We start from the raw sequence: 8787 nt of genomic DNA, 5'->3' as shown, positions 1-8787 counted from the left end.
GCGCTGGGGCTAGATCTCTGATACACAAACTAATAAACAGTGTGGAACTCATGCTGCTGCACTTTCTCACCACACGACCCTGATGGATAAACTTGTCTTTACAATGCGCTGGTTTTCTGGCAGCGATATGCTCTCCGCCCCTTTCTTAGACACGCCTCCACTACTTACTTTCTACCTGTCGTCGCTGAGAGATGGTCACCGCCCCCTTCTTAGACACGCCCCCGTGGCTTATTTTCTCTTTGTCGTCTTCAGACCTCAAAATGGTCACCGCCCGCCCCCCCTTAGCCACACCTCCTCTGCTTATTTTTCTTTGCAGGCTCGCGACGGCGTCAGCGCTCTCGCGAGATGTGGCATTGGTTCGGGCTTCTGTTTGTTAGCTGCTGCTCGTGGAGTTATGGCTGCTGTTAGATTTAATTACTTTTCAGTCTGTCAAGGTTGCCCGCTTATCGGGCCAAGTAGGAGGACAGCGGTGTTAAATTGTTAATGCGTCCGACCTGTTCGTCTCTACGAGGTATGTATCTTTTAAAAGTAAACATATTCAATACACAGTCCTTATCTGTTAATGAATTAAATCAAAGTCGATGGTCTTTTTAGATTTAGCGGCTTGTCAGATAAATATGTCGTCTCACATTATCGACTGTATCTTCTGCCGATCGTTTTTTGAACTCTTATTTAGCTACTATGTTAAGAAGAAAAAGAAAATTAAATAGTACACGGGCTGTACTTTTTATAACGTGTTGTGATTTGTGACAGGTGCCTAGGCTCCAGTTCCGCTATTTATTTCCACCATCTACCTTGACGGTAGTGGATATCCCTAAAATTGGGAAAAGGCAGAAGAAAGGAATAAACAGACGTACACCAAAGAGGAGGCAACGTTTGGGAAATTCTGACTAACATGTTCTCCTCCATGGCTTTTTGACGAATCATCTCTGTATTTAGTTACACGGAAATGACAGGTTTAATGCACTCACTTTAAAGGCACAGATCCAATTCTAAAGGGCGTGCTATGTAAGGACAGAGACCACTCACCTTCTGAACGACCGACCCACCCACCGCTGCCGAGCGCCACATCAGCCCAGTGCTGTCGGCTCATCTGCAGGGGGGTGGAGGGCCGTCAGCCCATCGGAGGTTGCTTCGGGATTGGTGCATTGACGGGAAAGCAGAAAGTTAATTTGTAAAAATTTTTTTTTTCTCTGCTTAGAAAGTTTAATACTCTAGATACATTTTTACATTTACCATTACATATTTTCTGCTAGTTCCGGACTGAAACAGATAGAAGTTGGTTTTGAACTCCAATACTACTAGAATCGCATGGCAGTGTTATCCATGCATATATTTTTTTGCCTACATTTGATTATTGACCCTTTTAAACACTCAAACAGAACATTTAATTTGCAAAACCAATATGTAAATACAAAATGTTTTAAAACATAAGCAATTCGCAGTTCAACGTTTTTAAAAGAAATACCAAAATGAAACACATTTTTCAAAATGGAATGTTTGTTGTTTTTTTAAACAATGTGGACATGTTAAGATTTGATCTTCATTTAAACAGTATGTTTAGATAAAGATGATGTAATTAAAAAAGGAAAAAATCAATGAACATTTGACTTTGCAATAATTTATTCAATAAACAATCAACAATGTGCCATTTCCATATGTGAAAAATGTAAGCCCACCTTTTGGCCCTAATAGCTGGTGTTGCCCCCTCAAGCAGGCTTCTCCTAAAACCATCTAGTAGTCTCTGGCATCGACTGGAAGAAATTGTTTTTTCCCCACTCATCCACGCAGAATTCTCCCAGCTGTGTGATATTTCAGTGGTGTCTTGACTGCACAAATCCCCTGGCAGCATCTCGATGAGTTTCAGATCCAGGCTTTGACTTGGCCATTCCAGAACCATCCATCTCTTTCATTTCTGCCGTGCCTTGGTATATTTACTGGTATTTTTAGGGTTTCTGTCATGTTGCAAGGTCCACGTTTGGCTGAACTTCCACCTTCTGATAGGTGGTCTCACCATATTCTCAAGCACCTTCTGGTAAAATGAAAAAATCATAGCGGATTCTGTGATGGTGAGGTGCTCAGGTCCTGATGCAGCAAAACTGCCCTAAACCAAAACATTTCCGCCACTACATTTTACAGCTGATATCAGGTTTTTCCGGTCACAGAATGTCTTTGGTTTTTCCCAAAGATGTCTTCAGGTTCAGTGGCTAAATCACTTTCTAACATTCAATTAGAAGTCCTGGCCTTTACCTAGGTGTTCATGGGCAAACTTTAGCCTTGTCTTGTTGTTCTTTCTGGACTGCAAAGTTTTCCTCCTGGCACACCTCCCATGTAGATCCAACTTGTGGGGCCTCTTTCTGATGGTCGACTTCTGCAGTTTGACATCAGCAGTGCCAGGAGCTCCCTAGAGGTCCCATGATTAAAATTCTGAGTTTTTTTTTAGAGATTTCTTTCAGCATCTTGTATTCTGCTGTTGGGCTGAACTTGCTGGCTCAGTCTGGCCTGAACAAGTGGGCAGTTGCTTTGAAATCTTCTCCACTTGTAATTGATGTTCTAGTGGAATGATAGATTTACAGTTGGATGGAAATGTTTTTAAATTCCTTCCCAGGCTCGCAGACATTTAAAACCATCTTTCTGAAGGCCTCGGAGAGATCTTTTGATCAAGGCACTGTGATAACACACGAGTCGGCAGCTAAGAGCAAACCAAATTAATGCCTGGAGCTTAAATAAGACCAATTCAGACAAGATCCTCCCTGAGGATGCACCTATTCTGGTGCACCACATTCTAATCTGAGGTATCTGAGGTAGTGATAAATGGTGGGGTGAATTTACTTTTCCATATTTGAAATTTGCATTTGTGATTATTTAATATTATGCAATGAGCTACAAAATGTAAATAGTGTGTGTTATATCGCCTTTATCTACAGTTCTGTCCCAAGAAGATGGGTGCTTTCAGATGTGCTGTCCAAGCTCTTTTACAGAAGCACAAAGAGGAGTTTAGAGGAGAGGGTTAGGAGCACGTGCTGATACAGCGCCCGCCACATGACAAACCACCTCAGTATCCCAGATCAGGACCCAAGTGCAGCCATGCGACGGGTGACACCTCCGCACCGCACTAGTTCAGGTGGAATGGAACAGTGTGAGGTTTTTTATGATGGCTGCTAATTCTGCCACAGACAGTGAGGCTGCACTGTCATCAACTCAAGCCAGAGAGGTAAACACCTGCTGTCGAATACAACTGAGTGGCAGAGGACTTCAGTGGTAAAGAGGTGCCCCTGTGTTCACAATTAATCACGAATACATTTCCTGTTTATTTTCAAAAAATACACTATAATCAGAAAAGTTTATACAGCTATATTAGTATCTAACAAAACTATTAGAATCTGTAATTATAACTTACACAAAACACACAAGGTATGCGATGCTCGAAAAGCACGGTTTAAAACCATGTGCCCTCTACACCCTTCACATGGCAAGGCTGATCACAAACTGAGAATAATGTTTAGTCAGAGCAGTTAGAAATAGCTCGAATATACCGATTCTATTCAACTGATGGGAGTTATAGGAACCTCCTATAGATTATGCACCATCATTTATTAAAACATTTTAGATTCTTATGTAACTAGGAGATGGCTCTTACAGTCGTTGTTGCCACTCCTGTGCTGTGTGATCCAGTTTTGTCATGTTGTTTTCTAACTCACTTAATCCAAACCAGGGTTGCAGGGGGTGCTGGAGCCAGGTAGCACAGGGAGCAAGGCAGGAACAAACCCTGGACAGGGCATGCCAGTCCATCACAGGGTCATGCACCAAACACACACATACACACTTGGGCCAGTTTAGCCTCGCCATTTCACCTGACTTGCATGGGAGGAAACCGGAGCGTATGGTACAGTTTGTGTTATTAAAACAAATTGTTCTGGCAATAATTTGTACTTTGCTCTGCAGGGTAGCAGCAGCATTAACAACCTCTGAGACTGCCTGCTGAAAGCCTCCAGGATGGATTTCACTCGACATGCTCTTTTTGTTGCTGTCTCTAAAATTAAACACCGGGATTAAAAACAACATCTTCAACTTGGTGAGCATTGAACTTAAAAAAAAACTACATGTATAGTAAAATGTCTTCATGATATGGGTGTGGAGATTTGAGATAATGTGTTCATATTATCATATTCATATTTGATTTTTTTTTATTTATAGGTTATAGGAGTTTTTATAGGGTCTCTAGATGTATTTGCCCCCAAATTCCCTGCTTTTCTTAATATCTGCCAACTTCAAAAGCTTTGCATGCATAAGAAGAACATCTAATACTGTATATAAACGTCTACATGTGGAAGTGTGTGTGTGTTTGTCTGTCTGGCCTAGAAGTGAGAGGTGCAGATGGGGTGAGGGCTCCACCTCTGAGGGAACAGAAAACTTGTTTACCCGCTAATAACACAAGCAAGGTGAGCACGTCAGCAAAACAAAACCTCCGAAGAAAGGCAAAGTCGCTTAGCCGCTAACATCGGCACACCAGTCTCCCTTTTACTTGTCCTCCTGCCCCTAATGCACAAGCGAGGTGAGCACGTCAGCAAAACGAATCCTCCTAGGAGAGAGATGCCCAGAGTAGTAGTTATGTAAAGCACTTTGAGCTACTTTTTTGTATGAATATGTGCTATATAAATAAATGTTGTTGTTGTAGTTCCTTTCCATTACCTGACATCTCTACATTTCAATTTTTTTTTTCTGACGATTTCAATAGTTTCTAGGACCCCAGGCCTTTTACAACACAGACTTACACAGCTAGTATATAATAATAACACATTTTTTCCAGGGGAAGATTCAACCTGTGAACGCTGCAGTCGAGCACCAGCCTCACTGGGTCACATGGTTTGGGCCTGCACCAAATTAACATCATTTTGGACCAAAATTTTTAAGTGCCTTTCAGACAGCCTTGGTGTCCCAATCCCTCCTAATCCACTAACTGCTGTGTTTGGTGTTCTTCCAGATGGGCTTAAAGTAGAGAAGGACAAACAAACTGTGATTGCTTTCACTACACTATTGGCACTCAGACTTATTTTGCTAAACTGGAAGAATCCTAACTCTCCTCTTTTAAGCCAGTGGGTAATTGATGTTTTATATTATTTGAAATTGGAAAAAATCAAATTGTCAGTTAGAGGATCTGTACAGAACTTTTTAAAAACCTGGCAGTATCTAATCAACAATATTTTAGATTTAGCTCTTAAACCATTAAGGAAGCAGATTCTCTCCCCATTTCTTTTTCTTCTCCATTTATCTGTATCCACCTATTAAACTCTTCAATTTATTTATTTTTACTATTTTTAAGTTTTAGTCCGTTGGCCATGTTCTCTTTCTCAGGGGTGGGGGTTGATTTGTTTTCAATCCAATTTTTTTTTTTTTGTAAAAATTGATCTATTTGTATGGAATGATTACAATAAAATCAATAAAATTAAAAAAAAAAAAAAATAGCACATTTTATTTATATAGCACCTTTTCCATGCTCAAGGTACTTCACTGTTCATTTCTTTAATAATCTTGTCATCACTCCTTCATCTTTTCCCACAGATGATCATCTTTGAGATTCCCAAAGTGATGGAAATACATTTTTTAACTGTCTATGCAAAGTATATTCATTTGTGATGCTTTCTCTAGCGCAAGAAATGAAATAAAAGTCCATTGTTTAAAATGCACATTACTACAGTATGTCATTTTGAGAACCACCTGCTTTATCAGACAGAGTCTTCCATGGCACAGAAGTAGCAAACAAGATATTTCAAATTCTGATTGTTCTTATGTTTTAAATTAGTATTTTGAGAAGTTGCAGACATTTCCTGTTAATTTTGACTGAAGATAGGTTTCAAATAGCTGAGTGTATGAAAGAAAGTCTGCTCTGCTGAGAGCATATGCTTCAGTTTTGTGACGGTAGTCGTAGCAGATAACTGTTCTTTTAAATGTATAATGTTCCATATTTACTTTCCAGTAGCCACCATATGAATGGAATCTCAGTTTACTTTGTCTCAAAGCACACGTCTACTGTCTTACGTCTTGTACACCAGTCAAATGTTTTAGAACACCTTAGTTTTTCCAGTTTTTCTTCAAATTGAATCGGTTAAAATGCAATGAATGACCTAAAATGGGGATAAGGTATGCAGTCAACTGCCAGAGGTTTACATTTAAGGTTTAGATTAGCAAAAACTGAAAAAATGATATTTCAGAGTATTAAAATGGGTCATCTTCAGGCAACAACTATAAGGTTACAACCTACAGATGTTCTGCAGCAATTTAAGTAAACTAAGCTTTGCAAGTTGAAGCAAACAATTTGTGCAGGTGTCCCAAATTCTGTTGATTATTTAAAACCCCTCTGTCTTAAAGCAGAGTTGGAACCAAGAGTAATCTTAATTTTACACATTTTAAGAAAATTTCATTTTGGAATGTCTACGTAACATTGACTACATATGTCCAATTTAGTGTGTGCATTGAGAGGACACCCTATCCACCTGCGTGCATCACTTTCCTAGTGTATAATTAGTGGGTTTTGTTTGTCGGTCTCGCAGGGCACTGCTGTTTGTTCCTCGCCACTTCTATATGTGCTTTGATTGACCCGCTCACATGTGACTCTGCAACTGCTGTCTGATCTTATATGTGAGAGAAGCAGTGACAGGTGATTGGCTTTCTCTGAATGACTAGTAATTGTGTGAGTTGTTTTATATGAATTCTGTTACATTTGTGCCTTTTTATTTTGTTCATTTTAGAGCTCCATGTTAACCCTTGACTCATTATACTGTGAATGCAATTCCCAATTACCGAAAGCAGGCACTTAATGCGACTGCCACAACATGCGGAATTTCACCCATATGCTCAGTATTTCATGTAGTTAGATCGGTCCCATGTCGGATCACATTCATATCTCAAGCGAAACCACTCCAGTGTTCACTTGGTACTACTGCACTGAGACCACCCTTCCAAATGGCTCATTCCTCCTTTCAGAACTTCTTCAAAATGGGGATGTTGGTGGGCTTGCTTGCATGAACTGCTTTCTTCAGGTCGTTCTACAAGAATTTTGTAGGATTGAAGTCCGGACTTCTGAATTGGCCATTCTAAAACATTGAATTTCTTCAGCTTTAACTGATTTTTGGTAGGCATTACCCACTTCCTCTAGCCTAATTTCACTGTTGATTCTGTCGATTACTTAAGAACCCTCTGTCTGTCTTAAAGCAGAGTTGGAATGGACTGTGTAAAATTAAGATTTAAGGTTACATTTTAAGAAAGGGCGGCATGGTGGCGCAGTGGTAGCGCTCCTGCCTCGCAGTTAGGAGACCTGGGTTCGCTTCTCGGGTCCTCCCAGCGTGGAGTTTGCATGTTCTCCCCGTGTCTGTGTGGGTTTCCTCCCACAGTCCAAAGACATGCAGGTTAGGTGCATTGGTTATCCTAAATTGTCCCTAGTGTGTGCCTGCTGTGTGTGTGCGCCCTGCGGTGGGCTGGCGTCCTGCCCAGGGTTTGTTTCCTGCCTTGCGCCCTGTGTTGGCTGGGATTGGCTCCAGCAGACCCCCGTGACGCTGTAGTTAGGATATAGCGGGTTAGATAACGGATGGATGGATTTTAAGAAAAACAGACATGTTCTGAAACTATTGACCAGTAGTGTATATATTTAATAGTATTCATTTTACTGGATACCCTGACATTTCCCTTCAGAATATGCGGATACAATTCTGAATTCGTAGTTCCATCAATGATGGCAAGACATCCTGGTCCAGAGGCAGTCAAAGAGGCCCAAGCCATGATACAACCATGTTTCACAGATGGCATAAGGTTCTTATGCTAGAGTTCATTGTTTGCTTTTCGCTTAACATAACTCTTCTCGTTCGAGCCAAAAAGTTATATTTTGCAGTCCTCCATCCACAAAACATTCTTCCTGTAGCCTGGCTTATCCACATTGTCTTTTGCAAACTGTTGTTGGCAGCAGTATTCTTCTTGGAGAGTAGTGGTGTTCTCCATGCAACCCTGCCATGCACACCATTGTTGTTCCATTGTTTTCCTAGCGATGGACTCCTGCACAATGACATTTAGCCAATGATAAGAAAGGCCTTAGATATTTAGACTTCACTCTGGGATTCTTTGTGACCTAATGGATTACAGTAATCCCTCGTTACTTCGCGGTTCACTTTACGCGGATTCACGACTTTGCGGGTTTTTAAATACAAGTGATTGCCCGCCTATCGCGGAAGTTATGTTCCAGACCCATCAGCAACAGGAGAAAATCCGCGATATAGAAAGACCATATAAATAAACATTTTTTTAGTTTAAGCCTTAAAATACCCATCCCACATGCTTTAAACACATGTAAACTTAAAAAACACACTTTGTTAACACACATGATATGTGGATGTCGGGCTAAGGATATGAATAACATCTCACTATTATAAAATATTTTAACTTCACGCAAGACAAGACAGTGAGACAGGAAAATAGGTGATGTACAGGCTTTTAAATTTTTGACACGCAGAGTGACAAGCAGCACAAAGCCAGCACAAAGTCCACTTCTCCTTAGCGTTCATTCAGCTCCCCACCCCCTTGACAATGCAAAGTGGCAGGAGCGTACTGCGCCTCCGGGGAGGGGGGGTTTGAGCAAACGTGCGTTCAGCCCTCACACACCCTCACTCCTCCTCCTCCTTCCGAACGCGCAAGCAGGCATTTTGGCAGAAACAGCACAAAGTCCATTTCTGCTCGGCGTGAGTTCAGCTTCACCTTCACAAAGCGAGTGCAGACACATCAACGTCTGATCGCTGCGTG

At 41.1% G+C, this 8787-nt stretch overlaps 1 protein-coding gene across 1 annotated transcript in view; it reads left to right on the top strand.

Moving 5' to 3' along the window:
* The first annotated feature begins 343 nt into the window (after positions 1–343).
* Positions 344–8787, top strand: part of kiaa1191 (KIAA1191 ortholog) — a 34504-nt gene continuing 26060 nt past the window's right edge. Inside the window, exons 1-2 of the mRNA XM_028813082.2 lie at positions 344–511; positions 3946–4075. The gene's annotated coding sequence lies outside the window, so the exon portion shown is untranslated. The remainder of the gene's footprint in view (positions 512–3945; positions 4076–8787) is intronic.

This window comes from Erpetoichthys calabaricus, chromosome 11, assembly GCF_900747795.2.
Source record: "Erpetoichthys calabaricus chromosome 11, fErpCal1.3, whole genome shotgun sequence".
Taxonomy (NCBI): Eukaryota; Metazoa; Chordata; class Cladistia; order Polypteriformes; family Polypteridae; genus Erpetoichthys; species Erpetoichthys calabaricus.
Note: the sequence above shows the minus strand (reverse complement) of the source record. Positions and strands in the feature narration are given on the sequence as shown.